The sequence below is a fragment of the Strix uralensis genome, chromosome 3 (genome assembly GCF_047716275.1).
Source record: "Strix uralensis isolate ZFMK-TIS-50842 chromosome 3, bStrUra1, whole genome shotgun sequence".
Lineage (NCBI taxonomy): Eukaryota > Metazoa > Chordata > Aves > Strigiformes > Strigidae > Strix > Strix uralensis.
The window spans coordinates 26052864-26077391 of NC_133974.1; positions in this window are offsets into that span (position 1 = coordinate 26052864).

The following is a 24528-nucleotide window of genomic DNA, read 5'->3' on the forward strand; positions in this document are numbered from 1 at the left end:
TGTTATCCTTGGTTGCTGAAGCCAGATTAATTTCTAGCTGGGCTTTAGACGTCCTGATTTCCACCCTGCATAGTCTCACAGCATCTTTGTAATCACTGTGAGTGGCTAGCCCCTTCTTCCAAAGGCTATAAACTTTCCTTTTCTCCCTGAGTTGCAGCCAAAGCTCCCTGTTCAGCCAGGGTGGTCTTCTCTGTCGCTGGCTTCTCTTACAGCACCTGGGGACGGCCTGCTCCTGTGCCATTAAGACTTTCTTGTTAAAGAGTGCCCAGCCTTCCTGGACCCCTATACCCTTTTGGACCATCTCCCAAGGGATTCTGTCAAGCAGGTGCCTATACAATAGACAGGTATCATGTGCTTACTTGATGCCTTTAGATGCACATATGTGAAAGCTAGGTGCTTAAATTAGACAGATTATATCCCATTCCAGGATATTGAAGTCAACTCAGACTATGTGGCACTCGTTTTTGTAATGAGAAGATGACGTATTTTACTATTTTCATGTTATTATTATGCACTTCACATCATTGCCATTTGTCACCATTTTCAACATACCCTCAGAAGCATAGCAATGCCCATTAGCCTGTAAACCTTCTTAGCAGGAATATTTTTCAGTATTAATGCTTCCTTTATACCATATTTAGATTGATGTACCTGTACATTAGCAAGGTTTGGGAGATTTTCCTAATATTTGGATTAATATATATTACTTAACAGATATTAAGAATAATTATGTGAAAGCTACAAGCTCAGAGCTTGATTTACCAAATATTTCAAAGACTGTAAAGAGTGCTTACCAAAATCTAGATCTAGTGAGGGTATAAGTACCTTCTCTGCTTTAATAAAATCCATCCTAATTAATGCAGTAAGTGGTAACAACAGGACTCAGCACTATATGAGTTAGATCTCAACCTTATTTGCCCACAATATTAAATACTAGACTGGATGTTAAGTATGTGTCTTCTTATTTAAACCTTATGATAGTGTTCTCAATAAAAAAAAGTTATTTCTACCTCAAGACTTCAAGACTTTTTGGATACACAGATCAATGCTCCAATTTTCTTCAGAACTATCATGTACATTTATCATCAACTTTTAAATAAAAAAAGTTCTGTGAACAAGACACTGCTTACTTTAAATTAGTCTCATGGAGCACAATTTGGGAACACATGTTGTAAGATATTTGCTTGCTTCCCCTGTGCTACAGATCACTGTTAATGCAGAAGATTGTCTGGGCAGGGAGTGTCAAGAAATTATCCCATGTACAAGAGTCATTACAAATTGTTTTAATACATTTCTTTTTATGAAATTACCATGTTAGTTAAAGGAACCCACAATGGGAAGGCTCTACAGAGTATATTTAGCATAACTGCTATTACTACATTCACCATTAAATTATGTATGATATTTTGTTCTGAATTAGAGTAATGAGACCATCAGACTTGATTTCAATTCAGAGTTCTGTGAAATTCAGATTTAATGCCCCGTGGAATTCCATGCACTTGCAGTATGATCTCACCTACTTTCACATGTTCCAAATGTTGTTTTAAGGAATATCTTCACAAAATGACTAATTTTCCATTGAAAGCAAGTCAAAAAGCACATACACCCAGCAAAGACGGTTCCTGCAAACCATCTCTGTTGAAAAACAGTCTTATTTTAACTCAGTTGTCCTTTTATCTTGTGTTACATTATAGATGCCACCTTGGTGACAAAGCTTGCAGTTAGGTAACCACTTTGTCTTCAGTCAGCTTTATGTAAACCAGGAGAAGGAATATCACTTCTAAATGAGAGGATTCTCTTTCACATCATTTTCTTGCTGAGGCTCTGCAAGGAGAGGATCTTTTGGGTGGTGATTTTCACTTCAGTCCTAGCCCTACAGTTGAATATGGTTTGTCAGCTCTGCCACAAGAAGTTGAAAGACTATTGCTGGAGTTAATCTGGCCACAACTTTACCAACTGTTCTAGAAAAAACACTTTGAGATAAGTTGTCTTGGGTGGTTTATCATTCTCTTCATGGTCATTCCCACATACTCTGACACTGTCTAAAAGGTGGTGACCATTGGTTTGAGAAAGAGTTTTCTGTTTGGAAGGGTCTTGCGTCTTCTGGACAGCTGATGGCTAAAGCAAGACCTTCTTAGTCTTTCTCTTATCACCCCAAGAGAAGGGATTATTTAGGGATCCACCATACCTTTTGTTGTTACCAACAAGAAAATAGTCCATAACTTCCAGTGCAAGATTTCTGTCAGTGACTCTCATGGCATGTGCTTTGCACTGCCAGTCTGATCTGATCTAATACCATTGATTAAGGAAAAGGTAAGTCCCCTACCTAAAATATCCCAGCAGTGATGAGCAACAGTTTAACAGCCAGGTGTTTATCACACCAGGAGTCTTTCTGCTGCTCTCCGTGCAAGTGCATACCTCTTTCCTTTTCTCAGCCTCCCCATGAAGACGTTTCATGCATATGGAAGAGTTATAGCACATCGCACTCAAAAACCCAAGGGGCAACCCTGCAACTTCAGGTTTCACTGCCTGTCTGAACCAGCCTGCTGGATTGACACTCCTGGAGGTTGAAGTCCTCTTTACAGGCAGAACAGGTACACCGTTGGCAGCAGCCATTCAAGACTCTTAATTAGTGGTTCAGATCTGAGCTGGATTTGAACCAATGAGTTAAGTCACTGAACCTCTGCAATGAAGTGCCTTGTATTTGCTGTTCCTGATGATAGATCAGGTATAAGACATGGTGTTAGTCCCTTCCTTCCAGCTGCTGAAATTTACACTTTGGTGCTCGGTGTCTGTCTGTGAAAAGAGATCTAGTATTTGTTGTCAAAAGCTCCATTATAAACAAAAGGACAAAGAGGATCACTGTGAAAGACATGCTACCCATTTTGAGAAGAATCTGTCATGGGTATGGTATCCTCACAAGCAGTCTACTTTATTTAACTCTTTCAGTCTGGCTGATGTAATCCATTACTTCACGCAGCAGCAGTAAAATGAGAGGAATCTGTCTCACCACTTCACAGTCGAGGACAGAGGCACACAGTTAAGTGCTAAGTTTAAGCTCTGACATAAGTTTTCTGTGGTCTGAATGAAATCCATATATCTGTTAGCAGTATACTGGCCCTTCCCTCCAAGGAGCAGCTGGAAAACACTGTTCCTAATGGCTACATTCTCCTTCGTCAAAGGGAAAATGAACATTGTATTTCTGCCTTGGGAAGCATTATGTTGTTCATTATTTTACCATTAAAGTACAGAAAAAGTTGATATGCAGCACAACGATGGAGTACCAGGAAAAAATGCCTATCAGCTCAAAAAGTGAGATATCGCATTAAATGAGTTGACCAACACATACAAATTTTTATGAAATTTTCCACAAGCTACCAGGCAAAATCATCTCAATTACATAAAAATGCACAATTTTGCAATGTCTGGCTCACTGAACAAAATGATACCACTGCAAGGGCTGTTCAAATTATCAAACCTCATAAGAATAAAGAAATAAAATGCCAATTAAATGTAAAGCTATTATAAACTGTAGCTACAAGAAGAGGAGGGAGGGGCATCAAACAGTGATTCTCCCTCCTTTTTATTTTTGCAAACCACTGGAACACATTATCATCTGATCAGCCCAGTTTTTTGTAAGCAGCAGATAAATGGCTGGGTTAAGTGCTTTTCCTTGTAGCAGCAAGAATATTCTTTTTCTCCTATAAACTTTATTACTATTATTTATCACATTTTGAAATACACAGTTATTTGTATTGGGAAGAGACTAACCAGGCAATCACCTGACAGGCAAATTCAGATAATACCCTCTAGCAAATAAAAATGGTGACCGCCTGCCAACCTCCAATATCATTTTCTCAGCAGAGCAGCAATTCACGAGTAATTCAATCAGGTATTCAATAGAAAATTATTCCTGTTTTACAGACTGCCATCATGAACAGTGGGGCCTGATTTTGCTGCTTTACCACTTTGGCATGCAACCAAGGAGCGTGCAGTATTGGATTTTCTCCCACGCCATTTCAGTAACAGCAATGTGAAAAGAATAAGACAGTATCTAGCAATGCGGATAGAGGCCTTTGCATGTTACCATAATGCAGTCTGCACTCTCATAATAATTTTCAAAAGATTCTTAAGTGGGAAAACATTCACAAAAATTAATAGCAGGTCCACAGTATACGAGGGCCATGTAATGCATTTTAGCTGTGACAGGCTAACAGATGCTGTTATTCTGTGCTTCACAGAGATGTCCAAGAATAGACCTTAGAGTGTGGCAGACATATTGACTTTTATAAGATCACAGACTGACTGAGTCTTTCCAGGAGCAATCCTGATTGATAGAAAATACACCTTAGCTCCCAAAAAAAGTGGAGACCCAGATCTTCCTTGCTGTAAGGGTAGATGGGACAGCAAATGGCTGCTCCCGGTGCAGGGTAATGCTCTGCCACCCTTCTTCCTGAGCAGCCTGTGGTTAGGCTGTGGCTGTTCCCATGGTGTTGGTGTCCTGCTTGCCCCTCTCCTGCCTGTGGCAGCTTCTCCCCACACACACTGCTTTGCTAACAAACTCCATTGTCTCTCATTCATCTACAGCATGCATCGTATACAGACCTGAACTCTTACCATCAGCTCCTTAAGCAGCCTTTTCTGTTATCCTTTTTAGAGAAAATACTCTAAATATTTGAAATATCGTGTAATTTGTGATATGCCTCCTTTTTTCATGGAAATGCCCCCACCCAAATGTAAGGAACAGCAGCAAATGCCTCTAAGCCTCCCCTGATACCTCTCATCATCCTCTCTTCTCCAATCTGTGGCCAGAAGAAAGCTCTTCCCCTTTAGTTCCTCTGCTTAATGAAACTCTCTGTCTCACACATCAGTAGAAGAACAATGTCCCAGTGCACATCTTCTGTAATATATGGTGCTTCACAGAGACCGAATGAGGCTTGCTCCTCCAGTCTCACAGAAAGAGAAGACTGCAAAGTAGGTCATTTCAGTTATAACTGAAAGCCCCGAAAGGTCCTCTGAACATCTGCTCTGTTTAGGACAGGTTATAAAGCAACTCCATCTCCTTAGGGTAAAAAAATGGGAACTCAAGCTTCACCACTTTAAATTGTACAGGACATGTTCACTGATGTATATTTTTAAATACACAAAAACTTTTAAGACCTGTCCCAGGTCAAAGTACAGGCCATCTAGTCTAATAGGCTTAGTCCAGCTTTGGAAAGGATCTGGAATATCTAAAGTACTTATACACAGGACCCAAATTCTTCCCTGATTAATGCACCAAGAATTATAGCAAGATGCATGGAACTTGATTCTCTTTCATATCCCTGATTTAGCTTGTTTGAATTCCAGTTCAACTACTTCACAAGGGTCTAGTATCTTATTCTCAGTAGTATCATACTGCAGTATCAATGTTTTAGTCCACTAAACTACTCTTCACTATGACAAGCAACAACAAAATCTTGTTCCAAATGATCATACTTCCTTTTAAATTCTAGAAAATTTTAAGATATTGGAAGTCATTTTGATCTGAAATGTCCTAGCAGGATTACACTGTCAGGGGAATGCACTGTCAGAAAAAATCACCCACTGGAAACAGTCAGAGAGCAGCCCCTGTCTAATCATGGTCTGTCATTTTTTAAAGTGCAAAGCCTACAGATGAATGATACTGACCTCCAGACATTAGCTGAGAAATCAGGAGTTCAGGAAAGCCAGCCCAAAGAGATCAGGCTTTCATGGTAACAGACAACAAGAATTTTACTTGTCATGCAGTATAGATATGACATGGCAAATTCATGTGCTACAGTAGTACATAGGAGACATATGTAAATGCTGAATAAAAATAATAAAAGGAACAACGGAATTAAGTTTGGAAGATCAAGAGTAAAAAATTCGAAGAAATGCTAGCAACAAAATTACCTCCCGGGACAAGTATCTCATCTAATTTTTTTAAGTTTCAGGAAAGGTTTTGACTTCTGCAGCCTGAAATATATGCACAGGTCAGAGGCAGATGAATGAAGTTGGGGTGCCAGTGATGTAATATAAAGTGTCTTAAGATAATCGGACATGATCTAGCCCCTCTACCTTAATCTAATAATGGTAAAATATGTTTATTAGCTGCTCATTCCTCAAGTTATTTATTTTAAACTATTTTCTATGGGAAAAAAAACCTTATGATACTTCTTACATCTCTCATTTCTGGTCATAAAATTTCTTAGCCTAAAAAAACTAAGTTTGCATGAGCTACCCCAATAGTTTCACATATGTGCTCAATATCTAAAAGAATTAGGACTGTATAATAGGTCTGAAAAGACAACTCTTGAAAGACACTCTGAGGTAAGAGCCATTAAAAAAAATTTAGGACCACAGTTAATAAAGAACTGTATTCTATTTTGGATTCTTTTCAGAGATGAAGGATTTTAATTTGCAAATAGCAAATCTATATCAAGCCACCTTAAGCCAGTTCCATGCTGATCTCTAAGGCCGACAGAGTGAGAGGCTGATATCTCACCTGCAGTTCAGGAAATGTGAGGAGAGATTTCAATTCAAACCTCTGCAGGAGCAGAGAAGCCTTGTTTGGAAGTTTCTTTCTTGGTGGTCCTTACATAAAAGAAAACTTCTTAAAAGAGAATAGATTTTGATTTCTCATTGCAGAAGGGGTCCTTTTAGTCAATTTTACATTGCAGAATGAAGGCTCCATGCAAGCTAACATCTACAAATAAAAAGTAGACTTTTCTTTCCGTAAAACATGTTCCTCATTAAAATTTACAGCTTGCACAATTTTTTCCATTGCCACTGCTATACTGACACTGTCTGCTTTGCTCCTACAGCAAACATTCCTTTTCCTTTATATCTATGATGGAGCTTTTACATTAAAAGTCTTTATTTTATCAGGCAGCACAGAGAGGGTTGTTATGGATTCATGAGGGAGGGAGAAGAAAGTGCTGGTAAATGTACAAAAGCTGATCATCATACACATATAGAGATAGCATAATTACTCAGAAAATGATGGTTTTCCACCAGAAACAGAAAGCAGTCAGTAATAGGAGCAGAAAAAAAATGCAAAATGCACTACAAATCCCAGAGAAGATTTACAGAAGTGGGAATAAACTCCTACAGATTTTACATTACATTGGGGCAACTTTTAAAGCTTCAGCATTGTAAAGAGAAGCTTGCAGGAGGAGAAATAAAAAGCATTCAAATTGTTTTGTGCATGTAGACATCTGCTTCTGGTGAAAAGCATACTCTCTAATACACTGTGGAGGGAGGTGTGGTAACAGGTCCCTGTGTGTTTCTGGAGGAAAAAGAGTTCTCATTTTGTATTTGCAGAATGTTGCTGTGGTGATGATCCATCAGGTGCCTGGTCCTGTGTAATTCTGAGTACTTCTAAACTTTGCAATCTTTTGACACATTAGAATGGTTGAAAAATGAAAAACTACTTTGGAAAAAATGAGGTAGAAAGTCATTCTCTCTTCAAGAGTTGAAATGAATCTTTTTGTGATATTTCAAAATTTTATCAAGACTATTATCAAATATGTTTTCAAAATGTATAACAAAAGGGATTATTATAGTTAATACAAATCCATTTGAGGAAGGAGAGATAACTGAACAGTTCGCATTTTCAGTATTAAATAGCTATTTATGAAATTTTCAGACATTTAAAGTAAAGACTTCTTAAAAAAAAATTCATTTAAAAAACAACCATCCAGCCTTAGGTTTCAGAAAAGTAAAAAAACTTTTGACTGAGTCAACCTTCTAGGAAGCACTCTGCCCATAAGTGATTCCTGTTAAAGAACAATTCATATATTCAAACTGCTACTGTGGTTAATTTCTAAATAAAATCTACAGTCAATAACTTACCATTTTTTCCATTGTTAATCATTCACCTGATATCCTGTAACACTTTCTGCAGAGGTAGGGTGCTCAGTCCTTTAGGAAAATGCAATCTCGTGAAAGGTTTTTGGCCCAGAAGATCCAGTCTGCTACAGCTTCTACACATGATTCACCCAACCTAACCTCGGGCCCATTTCTGGAAAGGGAAAAAATTGCTTTTGTGTTTGCTGTGGTGACACACCATTAAGTGCCTGATCCCATGCAGTTCAGAGGTTCTGGTGTCCTCAGGTTTGGTGTCCTTCATCTTTCTGGCCCTTCCTAGTAACTAGAGTCAACTCTGACCATTTTGGATGTGTAATACTTCTTGAGGTATCACTGTCTTTCTGTTTGTAAAAACACACACGAGGAGAAAGAGGTCCTAATTTATGCAACTCTAATGAGTGCCAGAAGTTAGGAGGGATGAATCTTTACCCGAAGTCACACTGACTAGAATTTCAAACAAGAGTAAGGCACTTCAAAAACTTCAAATTTTGTTCAGTAAATCTGAATATATATGGCTAGGCTGAAAGTGCAACCTTCTAGTTATTGACAACTAAAAAACCACTATTGTTTATTTCAGGGTTAACTGACTTTTTGCAAGTCCCCCATCATTCATAGTTTTCTTTCCTATGTTTAGCAATGCTCTTTTTTTCCTGTAAAGTTTGTCAGAACTAGATTGGTACATCACAGAGCATATTTATCACATAGAGTACAGAGCCAGCACAACAAGTCTGGCTTTACTGTAAGTAATGCAAAGAATAAAATGGAATAAGGAGACATCTAAGATCTTATTTTTTAAAATGTACCGACACACCATAGGAGATAGAGCAGCTAGAATTTAATTTGTTATTTGTTTGTTGCTGTCTGAGAAAGACTGGTTCCTATCAGTTCCCTGATGAGTCTGATGAATGTTATCACATGCTGTATCTGTAATTTGCTAGAGATCTTGTTTTTCTTTATGCTTCAGATAATCCCTGCAGCTTCTTTTTCATGTCATTGGGTAACATCCTCTCCCTGAGCAACCAAGAACCAAGAATACTGAAACTGTCCTTTCCAACCTTGTGCACTTCTCAATAGGACCTGGATAACAACCTTTTCTGTTATCCATGGGATACTTACCTTGAGAGAAGAAACATTACTAAAGGTTCTGCAAGTAACATTTTATAAATCTTAGGATTGTAAAAATCTCACAGGACTTACATTAGAAGATGGCTTTTACTCCTTTTTCCAGTAACTTTCAATTAAAGAAACATGCCAAGTAGCCCCCAAACCATTGAAACAACTTGTGAGTCATTGTAACCAAGGGTCTATAAATAAATCATATAGTTCAGTGTTTGTATTATACTATACTACAGGGTCTATCCAGAGCAATCATCACTCAATGAGAGAATTGCTATTTCATTTTTTTACTATCCACTGAAGGGTACTTTTGAGAGCATTCATTGACACTACACTGCCAAAACCACTATTTGGCAGCTAGTAACAAAGCATTTGTGATTCTAAAAAAGTACAGTAACTTTCTGAGGGACTTCATCATACTATATTGGTGAATTCTTCATTGCAGCTATTTTCCACCTGGTAATACCACTAATTATTGTCTCTGGTACAGAGCGAATAGCTATTGAATAATATACTCGACATTCTCCTCTGCATCAAATGAATATTGGCTAGCACTAGTATACTTAAATAATGTATTTCAAAAAGACAATAATTTTACTGTAAGAAAAAGGCCTCTCATGATGAGACTGTATCCTTACAGTAAAATTATATACAGGGAGTCTGTCCAACAACTACATTTCAGATTATAGATGTTAATCATACTGTGCATTTGTATAATATTATATGCAGTTGGTCTGAAAGTGACTTACAGATACTACTGAATAATCTTCATTCATATTAGTAGTCCTGTTCCACAGGCAGATAAAATAAGATACAATGCTGATTAGGCCAGCACTGTCAATTCACTAAGGTTAATTTTATCAAGCTAAGCACTCACATTTATCCTCCTAAATCAGTGGACTTGATTCTCAAAGAAGCTGAGGGAATTCACTCCTCATTGAATTCCCTGCTTAATATATTAGTTATATTTAAAATCCAAACTTTAAAATGTTGTCTTAATTGGCTTAAGAGTTAGAAAAAATTCATGTCTGTCCTATAACTAGCCATATTCTGGCTCCTAAGATTGTTTTCTAAACACTAAGAAAAAAGTTCTCTATTTCTCTGTTGCAAAATATAGTATTTCCTATTTTTTTCCAACTTTCCAAAGGCCAATGTTAAAATCAAGTTTTCATTGGATACATCACCAGTTTTCCCATCTCTTTATTAGGTTTAACTGCACAGCTTTGCAGATAAATTCAAATTCATATGTGACACTAACAATGAATAGCAGTGATGCTGGTTTTGATGTAACCGTGTAAACAGGTTTATCATTCTTCTTTGCTTGCCTATTAATGGGCCACTGATTTCAGAAAATTGTTATTCTTTTAGAACTCAAGATCCTAAATATCAGTTATCCATTCAAAAGCATATTGCTAGACACACACATATCCACGCCAAGCATTGTCTTTTATCGTCAACAGTAATTATTTACCTCCAATTTCTGCCACTGAACTTGAAAGAAACTTTCTGAGCCCTCAGTACCTTGATTTGTTGGTCATTCCTACACTGAGGAGTGGATCCTTGTGCTGAGATGACGATGGCACACAGTTTGTCAGTGTGTACTGGGGCACCACAGTGCAGCTGAACATGGTGTTATAGGCATGGCCCTGCATCGAGTTCGCATAGCAATCCTATGACAAGGCTAACTGGCTGGTAACCAAGCTTGGACTTCTCTGTACCTCACTCCACAGTGCAGTTGTGTCTTTATTCTCCTGGGTTTAGAAAGACTGAACTGCTCACAGATCTAGAGTATGGAGAGCTGTTTGGGCAGGGACCTGTCTTTCCACAGCTGTGCTGGCAAGCTTCAGTCAATGTTAATTTCTGTCAGTTAACAAAAACCTTCCAGAAGGGCACTTAGAAAGCCAAAAAATTCCTTTCTGGCTCACTCAGTTCTTGAAAGCTTCAGGTCCTGAAACCCCATCAATCTTCCCCCAAAATTATTTTTTTTTAGATTTTCATCCCCGTTTGGGAAACAAAGAAACTTTAACAATGTAGCTTTTTCACCAAAACCACCTACTATTTTCCATCCAGCTCTGCTAATGAATGAATGAATTTTTGACATCTCTAGTGACTTTATATGAGTGAAGGGGGAAATTCTAACCCAAAATATTTCAGCTGGCCTGGAAGATTCTGGGAATCCACATAATTTGCTCCTGCCCTGAGCACCAATGGTACAATGAGATGGATGTAAAATTCAATTAGATTTGAAGGGCTCAGCTGGCCATCATTTTAGAACAGTATCAAAGGCATTGGGATCAGCATATCGCATTCCTTTTGACGGCTTCTGGAAGAGCAACCAATGAGAGAGTACAAAATGTCATCCTGGCACTCCTCATATGTCAGTGTGAGGCAAGGACCCCAGGAAACCTCTTCTATGGAGTTGCTGAAGAGGAACAAAGGACTTTGCAGAAACATTGCAATCCAAAATTGAAAACTCATGTTCCTTTGTCAGAGGAAAGTTGAAAGCAACTACCATTAAAATGATATAAGGTTATGTGGGAAATGTTTAAATGTTTCACGATCCTAGAAATAAATCAGAATCCTTAGCTGGAAAAACCTTCAGACGGGCTTTATGTGGTACTGATGCAAACAAAAAGTATGGTATGTAGAACACAGCTAGGTTCAAAATTAAGCCAAATTCCTGAAGACTACTGAAGGAAATAGCAGGGGAAGAGATTAGGGATTTAACTGTGACAGCTGAGAATGGAATGGCTGCAGCAGTAAAAAGTTCTCCAGTTGAACAAAAACAGCAGTCTCTGACTAACTCAGATTTCACAGAAACAAAAAATATCCAAGGTAGAAGGAGAGGAAGAAAATCAACCACAAAGGCAAAAAACTCCAAGGTAATTAGGGTGTTCATCAAATCAATTTTTTTTTTGAAATGTGAAAATGTCCTGTCAGAAAAAGGTGTTGTTGTGAAAGTTTGATTTGTACCATATGCAATCTGTAAATTACCTTTTTTTTTTTTTTTTTTCTTTCCATTCTAGATGGCCTATAATGACAGTCACTATATTGGACTATGCTGAAAAGATGGGCCAAGCTGAAATGGAGGTGCCATTATTCTTGGGACTGGTGGCTGCCATTCATTCAGAACATGTTAATGTTCAGAGCTTTAAAACCTGGAGCTATTCCTCAAAACACCGGCTGCATATATGGCTGACCAGAAACCATGCTGATTGAAGAGGCTTTACTGTCTATTTTCTTGGTGGAGTTTTCAGAGTTTGTGTGTACTAGAAACAGCCCGGGAACCTTCAGAAAAGACAGTGAATTCAGTCTGGAGCCAGAGATGCACCTGCTGTGTCATACTTAAATGGAGAAAAAGCTTTGCAGATAAACTTCTAACTGAGGAAGTGCCTTGGAGATATGGGAGAGAAGCCATATCCTGCTGTTTTGTTTCTATTGTGCATAGGAAAATGTGAGCTTGCATATATTTTCTGAACATAAAATAAGTTTTACCCAATTTCATGTAGCCTTTCTTTCTACCCGGTAAAACCTTCAGCACATATGTACTGGCAAATTACTAAACACAAAAGGAGCATCAATAACCACAACTAATAACAAAATGTACTTATAGGCAACTGATGCATAATGCAAGGGGTATTTGGGGCCAGAAGTCCAAATCAAGAATTCATTTAGTGAATTAGGTCATTGTTAAAAATGTACCCGTGTGTTGGTCTTTGAGACTGTCTGCTTAACCTGTCATTCTCCCTAACTAACCTAAAATATGCAAATCCTTCATATCTAGCCTTATTCACAGTCTAATCAAGACAGAAAAACTTGGGTTATGCAAAAGTTTAAAAATCCCTTTAAGTAATTTTATTTCTAATAATATAACAATATTTTTTGCCTTAACCATCTTAGGTAATTAATCATCCACTCCTAGTAAAGGTCACCATTAGTAATTCACCAGTCTGTTTACTGTGGCTGCCATTACACTACATTTATGTACTATTGTATTTCCCGTGGTTATTTACATTACATCGTCAGTTAAATATTCCATTTCTCCTATTAGTATTTATTAATTTCAGACTACATGAAAGATGCATTTTAAGAAAAATATGTGTGCTTAAAAAAAAAGTTAAAATGGTAGTGTCAGCAGAGTCAAACATCTTGGTGTTGTGGTGGTTTAGCCCCTGCCGGGGTCTGAGACCACGCAGCCGCTACCCCTCCCCCACAAAGGGAGTGAAATACAAAGCCCCAAGACTGAAATAAGGAAAGGTTTAATACAATAATGCAATAGCAACACAACCAACAACAACAATAACAGTAATAGTGATAGCAATGAACAGAGCAAAATAGCTACCAAATACAGCAGTTTGAAGCACGATGTACAAAACCACGAGTGCACCGCGCTCCCGCGCCAGGAAAATGTGACCTGCCAGGATGTGACGTCCGCATGGTATCTGAATAACCCGGCTAGAGCTCCCCCCCTCTGCTGGGGAAACTTAACCCTATCCTGGCTAAACCAGGACAGTGTGACATTTTGCTGATTACACACTGAAATATTTTCAGCAAGTTGTATCAAGTGAGCATTGGAAACATTGTAGTAGATGCAGTACTCCAAAAGTGTCCAAAAGTGAAATGTCAAATCTACAAGGGCCACTGGGGAACATCTCTGTTCTCAGCCAACTATTTTTTCTGGAGACTTCACCTGGAAGTATCACTGCAGCTCTACAGTGTAGTAAATTTTAATCAGATTTATGAAAAAAATATAACCTGAATATTTCTCACCATGACCACGATGTCATCTCTACTGATCCTAGTTGTAATTGGAAATAAAATTCCCTATGAAAATTTGCAGGTGGTGCTGAAGAAAAGATTTACTGTTTGACTAATTTGTCAGGGACCCCAGGTTTAACTGTATAATTATATTACGTTAGCACAGGGATTACCCACATGACAAAGCTCTGACTAGTCACTAAAAATTTGAAGAGATGTAGACCAGCTTGTGCTACTAATTCATAATTCAGTATATTCAGATGCAGAGACAGATGACACAGTTAAATACAGGATGAGTGTCCACTTAGTTTGCACTGAGGTGAACTACTACCTCAGCTCTAGGCAAGCTGTCTTATTTATAAACAAGTCAATATCCAAAGAACTGCATAAACACAGATATTACTTGGCCTCACATCTTTTTAATTTTGTGGCATTAAAAAAATTTTTATAGCATACCTAGTAACAAGGTGTTTTTTAAATTTTATATGAAGAGGGCTTAATTCTACTGTCAAGTACTTGTATAATGAAGGATGTTTAAGTTTAAGGTAGATTTTCAAACCACAAAGTATGCCCACCAGAAGGCATTCTGCCTGAGTTCAGAACAACTCTGGGGTGATGGATGAAATGGTGGGCATACATATGCAGCCACAGAGGATCTGGATGATCTCATTTGCAGAAGTTGAATCACTCTGTGTGATGCTGTCTTCTGGTGCAAGTAGACCACTTCTACCACACTGAAATGCCATTTGTTATACCAGAACTTTACAAGCCTAACAAATATCTCCGCTCCACACCATAGTTTACAACAAGTACCATAAGGAAACTCTTTCACATTGACCCAATCCTAAAATTAAACAGATTTATAGTTTTAGGGGCAGATTATTTCATCTTGGTGCCTGTGTGACAAGACTGTATCACTCCACTATCTCGTTTCTGAACCAAGACAGCAACGTCTAGCAGTATTGGAGAGTACATCTTTTGAAAGACAATCAGGCTCAATGCAAATTCTTTTACAATGAAGAATCTACCATAGCTTACCTGTTTTAAAGTAAGCCATTCTAGTGGTTAATTACCTTCATTCCTAGACAAATGGGCCCTTTCCATAGTTTGAATTAGTCTACCTTCAGCTTCCAGTCACTGAGATTTAAAATTACTTTTCTAATTAAGAGGGTCTGTACTGTCTGATACCTTCTGTCCATTTAATTTCAGAAGAATCAAGTCATCTTATAACATGAAGGCAAAAAACATGTTCTCTCTTTTCTGCTCTTTTTCTGCCCCACTGAGCTCTGGCTGCAGCCCTAATGGAATACATATGTTGGCTTCTGCCAGCTTTTATGCATTTCACATGACCTATAGAAGATCAAGTGGATGTAAAAGGGGATGCAAAGGTTTGATGGAGCCTTGTGTACAGTTTAGGAAATAGGGTCATTAAGAAGAAAGCATGTATGTTCCTTCTAGCTACAAGTCTTAGACTTCATTATACTTCTATAAACTACAATGGAAGTTGCAGTACACAGGGTTGTCTCCCTTAAAGGTCTGAATTTTCTGTTTAATGGAAATTGGGGAGTAATAACAGAAGCAGAAATGCTTTGTGGCTTTCAGCAGAATAGCTTTTTTAATCAGAGTTATCTCCATTAATCCACTCTTAAGTCTAACCACATAACCAGACAAAGAAAAACATCACATTTCATTTGAAGCAAGAGAACTATAAATAAATGAAACAATTAAACAGTCAGCCTATACCTCTTCAAACTTACTGGTGACCTTTCCATTTAGAAGTTACCCTTAAAAAACAAACATTACATTATATTTTATATCATATGAGAAACATAACTACAGGAAAATCAGGGTGTTAAGTGAAAAGACTTGTTACTGCAGATTCAAGAACGATATAGCATGCAATTATTGAAGTCACCAGTCACAACTGCATAGTTCAATTTGCTAAAGGTATTATATTATTAAACTATATTTCCTTCTCTTTTTTCCAAAATAAATCCTCCTGTATTTAAATTTGTCAGTCTCAGTGTCAGTTAAAATTGAATTTATTTTGGAAAATGTGACTAACCTCCCATATCCAATAATTATATCTTTCATTAATTTTTAATGTTATTTCACTGAAATAAAAATAGATTCTTCTGTGCCTTGGTTAGGCTGCAATGTGACTTCATGCATTTCACTAATGAACTTTTACGTTAAGAGTCATAGCTAATTATTTTGTCTAATTAAAAGAAAAGTTAATTCCTTGAAGTCCACAGTCAACATTTCTCAGTTCTTCATCTTCCTGCCAATAACAGGCTGTGCCAGAACTGCTAGGAGGAAGTATGTTTCCTCTGGTAAAATCACTGGATCTGACCCTGCTGCAGACTGTCCGTATGACCTTTGGCATAGATAGATATATGCTTTATAACTATATCTGTAATCTAAAAATAACATCTCTCAGGTGTGGTAGGGATGTATTCCCTTTATATTTAGGGGTCTAGAAGTAGCTCAGAATGCTGAATTCTCCATGAAACAATGAATTTGAGAGTATGACTGAATAAGAAAGAAATAAAAGAATTCTGAATTACAGAAACTTTATTAATCTACTGAAAAGATAATATAATAAAAACACTATACAAAACTAAATCCATTACATGATATTGTGTAATGTCAAGAAAAGAAACTTGTAACTACTAACAATTTTGGCAAAACACCTCCCCAGGATCAGTTAGAGAAACAAATATTATTCAGAACTCTGTTTTTCTCCAAGCCCCATGTTTAATTACTGGCAGCTCTTTTTAAGTTCCCTTTCCTACTGAAAACACTACAGTGCAGTATCATGCCTGAAAATATGTTTCCCTTCATTCCTCTTGTAGGGAAAATTATTCCTAGTGCTTGACTGTGACTGTGAAGGCATACGTGAAGGGGAAGGGCAGAAAAGGAGGAAGCAAACTATTAGACTGGTATTCCCAAGATAAATTTTGTCTCTTAGCAATCCTGGAGTACTGTTGATCATAGGGAAAGAACAAATACCTGCATCTGACTTGGCTGCCATGAATCTGAGGGATTCAGCTAGCACCAAAAAACACTGTGCAGAGTTGTTCTCTTAAACATATTTACAGTCACTCCTAACATGGTAGAAAAGGGGTAGGAAAATCATCTTTATCCACTGTGTAATATAACTGCAGCTATGTTGGCAAGATTCTGAGAACAATGCCTTTTACAGAGCCCGGACAAGTTTAGGATGCCTGTCGAAAAGAACTTACACTCTGTGAACAGCTTGCACTACACAGTCAATGGGCAAGAACAGGGAGAAACTGCAATAATGAAAAAGTCAGCTGAATCATCTGGGATGGATCACCTGGCAACAAGAGGCTCTTTGAAGTGCAGTGGTGCAGCAGAATTTAATGCATGAGAGCAGGTTCTGTATACAAGGAGAAAAAGAGAGAGAAAATACAGAATGGTGGACAATAGCTGCAAACTAGAACTATGCCATGTTACAAGCAATGAAAAAATAATTAATGCACTATAACCCTGATATACTAATTAATAAACCCTAATTAACTAACCCTAATAATAATTACAGTGACTGTTGGTGCTCTTTCACATTGATGGTCTGTCATTTCAGGATACCTACATCAACTCTATTCAAGTGTTAGAACAAACACTTTGGCCCCTCAGAAAAGACAGCCACAGCAAAAGCCTGAGGAGAGTGCAACATCTTGTTTCATAGGGAGAAAGGAGGGAAAAGAAAGTTCTCTCTTTCATCACCTTTTCTTACTCAAGTTCTCTTCTTTTCTTCCCTATCCCTGCTACCGGGCACATTGCCCACCTGCCAGTCTGCTCACCTCCTCTTCTTTTGGTCTCACTTTTACTCAGCTAGTAGAAAAGTAAGACAAAGAAAAAGCAAATACAGTACAAGTGTACTTGGTAGACAGCGGGGAGAAGATGGAATTCCTTCATCACTGGGAGGAGGTAAGATAAGGGGGAAACCAGAGACAGAAACCTTTTTTAGAGGCAGAGAATGAGTGGAACAACCTTTCTGTCTGACAAATCTAGCCTAGTAACCATCCACTTCTTACTCACAAAGAGTAACCTGAAGAGGAAAAAAGGCTAATTAAAGATCTAAAGTTCACAGTTATGCATGGAAATTTGTTAAAGCTACAGTAACAAAAGCTGTTTGAATAACTACAGTATCTTTTTGTTGTTGGTTAGGACCAAACCCATCAACTTTGCCAATCTGGGGCATTCTCACAGTAATAATGTTCAAATCACATCCCTTGGCCCTTTGACTTCTGACACAAACTGGTCAGGTATGGAAGTATTAATGCCATTAATATCAGTGAAACTTACTCTGAAATCTTGCATGTAGTCACCAAAACTCAGTAAAGTTGCTTCAAGAGGGATAAGAAAAGGTCCATTAAAATGGCCACTATGATGTAGAACTTATTTGCACGAGAAAAAAAAAAAAAAAAACATCGAACAAAAAAACCCAAAAAAACTTCTTCAGCCTAGCAGGGAAAAAGCAGCAAAAAAAAAAAAAAAAAGGCTGAGTGCAGATATCATTGTTTTCTACAAATATGTCAGGGGAATAAACAACAGAGAGGGGAGTTCAAGCAAAAGAAAACTATTGCCTAAAATGAGAAAAATAACATTTTATGGTAAAGGGCAATGCTGGCACAAGAACAAATTAATAAAACCTAGCTATGACTCAGTTTAGCCTACAATTTATGAGATCTTGAAATACTGAAAGAATAAGATTCTGTAACAATATTCTAACAGAAATATTGGACAAGAATCCTTTTTTTGGGTCTTAAAGCTTATTATACATTATATATACATACAGCAGATACAAATTGTTGATGTCTACCTGCATCTACCAGTTTCTCCTGTATGTATAACCACAGTTAAAATAACTTTGTCCTAAGAGATGGCTGCTATTTGTGCCTGTTTATTTAGCATTCTCTGTACCAACTACACAGCAAGGAGACCATATATAACAACAACTTCACCTAATGGGATGGAAAATATTTCTTTAACATGAACTCTTAAGCATAAGGATTGTAGATATAATTCATTTCTTAATGTCATAGTAATGTTAGTAATTTTTTAACTCAGATACTACCTTGATAACTGTGCAGTAAAAAAAATTACAGATGAATATATTTTTCTTGCGAGAAGACAACAGAGAATGGTGCTACAGATGCCCCATCCCAATACAACATTGAGTAAGAAATAGCTACACTTGTAGAGCTACACAACATGAACCAATAGCAACTTATAATTAAACTACTGGGTTAAATTCATCACACAAGTTCATTGTGTAACTCCTGTGTCATCAGTCAGCATGTTACCTTTAGTGAGGTGTTTTTGTTCTTCAGCAAAACCACCTCCAGGAACCAGAGGTGTGTTAGAAGGAATATCCATAGCGACAGTTACAGTAGAATAATAATATTTTAACAGCCTTATAAGTATAAAGGGATAACCTTCTTTCTGGTATAGAGTCTTCAAAGAAAGCTATAATAGCAGGTCTATAACAATATTTTTTTGCCACTATTGCTATACCAGTAAATTTCTATGAACCTTACTCAACCCTGTTTTGGAATGGGATGTCTGCAATCCCATTCTCTGTGGCTTCCTCCCCTCCCTTCCAAAAAATAAAAAAATGCATGTCAATAAATTTGTCTATGTAGACAAGCTGAAAAAGCCCTCGGGGTTCAGAAAAAAAAAAAAAGGCTATACTCTGTGGCAGTAAACCAGAGGATTTCTGATGGTCAAATGTCAACATCAGTAGTGCCTTTGAGAGAACATGTCAAGGAACTGAGGATACGATGCTTACATTTGTTTGTATAGCATTTGTACTGCACAATACATCAACACTGACAGATGAAGACACACCTGAACTTATGCTGCCTTGACAAACCCAGAAAGGCATACCTAGAAGTGAACTGGCAAATCTGTCCGTGCTTGCTGTACTAAGTGAACTTTCCCTCCTGGGACTCAGTCAGGTAGGGATTTTATATACTGTATTTTTTATTAAACGCAGCATGCCTTGCACATCTGAAAGTCATCTTGTTCCCCATATCATCAATACAGGGAATGGCCAAGGCTTGAAGTTCCACAACATATCTATTATGAATTACAGCAGATTGATAGACACTTTAATGCAGAGGTGGCCTTCTGGGCTGAATTCATAGAAATGTTCTCTGCAAAATATCTTATCTGTTCTCCTGCTGCATGAAAAGACAGTTATAATTCTCCTTAAATGTGTTTGTTTGACCTGTTCTTAGAAAGTCCTTTAATGGCTATTCAGTGACCTTCTCTTAGACAGAAAAAGACATCCAGTTTGTAACCTGTTTCTCTGCTACCTTCCTTCCCTATGACCCAGTATATCCTTCTCAATATGAGAAGAAAACATACATTTACATGACACTTCAAGTCTCTTTAAGAGATTGCGAATGTCACTTGCTTTTATATCTTCACCTTCTGGTTGAACATAGGTCTAGCAGTTATGGAAGGATCCCTGTGTTTTGATCATCTATGGCACTTCATCTCCTACACTGCTATATGCAAACAGGTGTCAATTCAAAGCTCGTGCACTTTCCATCACTTGACAAAAAGCTGTGACATCATGTGAAGAAGACTGCCAACATTTTGTTCTCATGATGTTCATTTGTCTGTTTGTTGTGTGGCAGTAGTACAAATGCTTTAACTATATCCAAAAAAGTGGCCAGGTTTAGTTAAATCTTAAGAGATGGTGCCTCTGATTTAAAGCAGCAGCAGCATCCTGTGAAAGACTGCTAGTCCAGCTGGAGCTTGCTGTGACCCCATCATTGCAGTCAATTTTTATTCTGTCATTAAAAATATATCAGTAATGGGTAATATTTGGAGTAGAGGGCACAAAGGAGAAAGAGAAGGGCTGTGGATCTGACTGCTCTCTGAAGTCCTGTAAGTTCTAACCCACGATTACCTTTGCGTACCTTTGCATTACCTTACGTTTGACCCTCCTGTTTACCAGATAGACATTTTAGAAGCAAGTCCATGTAGGACATACTGTCCTGAGACTGTATATTTTTTCCACAACAAACTTTCCTTACTGTGTAAGTAAATTCTTGTAGCCATGTATTACGTAAAGTGAGATTACTTTTGTAAAAATTTGTGTGTATATATAATTGAATCTGTTGGGTTTTTAATTTATAGAGTGTTTTCTTCTTTTGCTTTGGTAAAGGATAACCAAGAGAGCCTGACTGACCTTCTCCACAGTAGGAACTATTATACATGCCTGTTTTTTTATATCTTCTCTTGCGCTTATTCTTTCCATAATAATTAGCCTTCATTTCTTTAATCTCTCTTCATATGGAAACTCCCATCAAAGGCTTCCACAGAGAACTGGATTTGGTTTTAGAAAAGAAAACTTCTGTTAAACTAATCGAGAACCTCTTTGAGGAAAATGGAACAAACGTATCAAGATGAAGGGGGACAGCATAAAAAATTAAAAGTAAGCTTTCTTTTCTTTGCATACTGGAAATACCTCAGGCTAAGAGCTTATTGAACAGGGCATATATATTATTATCTCCCTCCCAAGGGACTCACTACCAAAGGCTTTTTGTCCTCACTATTAGTTATGTTGGCAGGTGTTCCTCGCAGCTCAGAATTTGGCCATTTGGAAATCATGATTTAAGTTATATCAGAATCTGTCTCCTGACAGGTGTAATTTGATGTCATTCTGTGCTACACAAAAATATATGTCTTAAATACAACACATTGGGCTGCTACTTTTTTCCTGGCATAGAGCGGAACTTGACTGAACACTACTATTTGATCTCAGCACATGGTTTGAAGCTCGACTGATTGATTGTTTCTAATGTTCATCTTATTGTTGTGAACCTGTCTCTGCTATTATATGACTTTGGTTTAATCTCACTAATAAATCCACACTTTTAATTTTAGCAAGCTCACCACTGATCTTACGAGTCAGATTTTGCATTCCCTGGAACCTGGTTGCTTGGATGAAAAGAAAGTCCTGTCCTGCATATTGACGTTCATCAGGAACAGACACTGGGCTAGATTGTGTCACACAGAGTTGTGGTAAATGCTAAGTTTTTTGTGGCATAACATATTTTCTATGAGAATTTCAAACGACATGTTATGACCTTTCTGCCAGTCATGAAAAAGGACAAGGATCAACTCCCCGTGCTCCTGCTGAAAAGTAGTTAAATGCCACTAACTGGAACCTCCCCAGGGTGCCTGGAAAAATATATCATGTCACCTGAGCACTCCAAAATGAGCAGGACGTCCCCACGTGAGGCCATGTCTTTAGATAAAGGAGCTGAAGAGTTAAAGTTTGGTGGAGTGGGGGACGATGAGAGAAACATATTAAGGCAATCTAGAGAACCTAAATAATTGAAAGACAGGAACATTGTCACTCCTGGACTTTGTTCATTATCAGTCTGTCTTCTTCCTACAGCTGTCAGTATGTTGGCAGAGTGTCCTCCTTCTTCCTGGGCTATTCGCCACTCAGAGTGTGTTGCCCAGCCTCAGTGAAATCCAACAGTTTGACACAGTCATCTGCTGTTGTCTCTAAGTGATGTATAGTGTCCCTAAGTGATATATAGATTTCCTGGGACTCTATTAGCAATATGATCTAAAGCATTGCTAGTAAGGAGCACCGGACTTCCTGTCCAAGGCTGCTGTTTTGGGGACCTCAGCCTCAACAGCTGTTGTTTTTGCCCCTTGCTCTCAATTGTTCTTCTGAGCCATACAGAGGCACACTCCTTGCTCTTTCTCAACTCTTCTGGTTACCTTCCACAAGAAGTTCTGCAGTGAGTCATCTTTTGTTTAGGATTCCCACCTCAGAGACTTGGCAGACATCTCATCCTAAGAATACTGTACATGGATTTCTTGTCCATCCTTTGTGAACCAGGAATACAAATGTGTTCCCCTCAACTTTACAGAGCAGTCTTCTTTTCCAGGCCGTCACGGCCAAAAGTGTTAGCTCATATGCATGCAGAGGATGTGTGATGTTACAGGGATCTCTGTGTGTGTGCCAACGTATGCTGGCAGCACACGCTTTCCCTCAGAGGGATGTCTGTCTATATGAAGTTCTCAGGACCTAGAAATTGCCCCTCTCTCTGTTCCCCAACAGATGTCAACAATTGGCTCTTGCCTTCAGGCTTACACCTGGGGTTGAGATATTTCCAAATTACATGACCAGGACACAAACACAGGAAAAATATAAGACTGCATTTTAACACAACCATCATCTGTGCTTATGTGTATATGCTGTGTTTTCAGTATGAAAGGTGAAACTGTGTGTAATGGAAAATCAAATGCACTTTTACTTTATCTTCTTTTATATACAATTTTAGAGTATCTTCCCTAAAGACAGTCAAGTTAATTTTGAAACAGTCACAGTGTTTTATAAAAAGAAGCATCTCAGTGTTTTTTTGGTGAAAAAATTTCAGTATTTTGAACTCAGAGATTTCTCAGAAGTTAAGATACAACACTACAAAGGGTTGACTGACTGGAAAATGAGATTTGCCAAATCAGTTATGTCATTGATTTATCTACATGGGTAGCTCACCTCCCGCAGTAGCCAGGAAAAGCACTTCCTCAAAGGGTAATGCACCAATCCAATCAGCCATTAGCTATTTATGTTGGCTTTTTTGACATGTTATCTATCAGAAAGAAATATACACCTTTCTTACCCAACCTCATCAGATGCTAGTCTTTTTTCTGAGGTAAAAGGTATGTTTTATTCTCCTGCAAAGAGAATATTTTTAGAGACCTAACTTGAAGAAGTCTGAAAATAGTTTTGAATGGATCTAGGAGAGAAACCTGTCCAAAATTACAATCTTCCTTTTCCTCAAAAATTGTGCTTGTCTGCACATTAAAGCAGACTTGTGCCTACATGTCAAGTGGAATAAATCTCTGTCCTTGGATGAGCTTCACATGACCTAAGCAGGATTTGGGTAGAGTGTTGACTGCACACTTCTTTCTGCTTGAGAGAATTGCAGAATGTAGGGACTAAGTAAACCCATGGGCATAACTTACCTTACCCAGTAGCCATCAGAGTTGAATATTCTGAGGAGCTGGTGAAGGTTATTCCTGTTCAGTGGAGAAAAGGAGAATACCAGAGAAATTATGTCTCAGAAGAATTTCTTGTTACTTCTCTTGGGATGATTCACCACTCATGACTCAGCTCTGAGTTAAGGGTTTGGTGTACCTTAAACGTGCATAAGCAATTAAGAGATATAAAAAAGGTATGCTAGATCATATGTCCCTTGAAAAAAAGAAACCAAAATCAACCAAACAAAGAAACCCATAATGACAGTAAGTACAGTGTTCTTCTGAAAGAACTAAATAAAAACAGGGGGGGATAAAAACTGTAAAAACAGGCAAGGTTAGGAGATACACTTTCTCTTTGTAAGATTCCTTCTACTGTTTTATTCTTTCTTAACTGATCTATAGCTCTTTATCATAGCTTACAGTTCATACTCTTTTTTCCAAGAATTATAAATTCAGCATCTACCATAGAAGTTTATTACCCATCTTTAGTATTTTGAGTGCATTACAGTTGGTCTGCTGTGGGTTTCTTTAACTTATTTATCTCTTTATTTCTACCACATTCTCACAAAGTTTGTCTCCACAGAGTATTGTAGTCTAACCATGGCCCTTTACTATTTTCAAGTTAGGAGTGACCATGTTTGGACTTCAGGTAGGTATGTCCTGTCCAGACCTGAACACCTCCAAGCGTAGAGGTTCCATAACCCATCTAGGCAACTTCTTCCAGTATTTGATCAC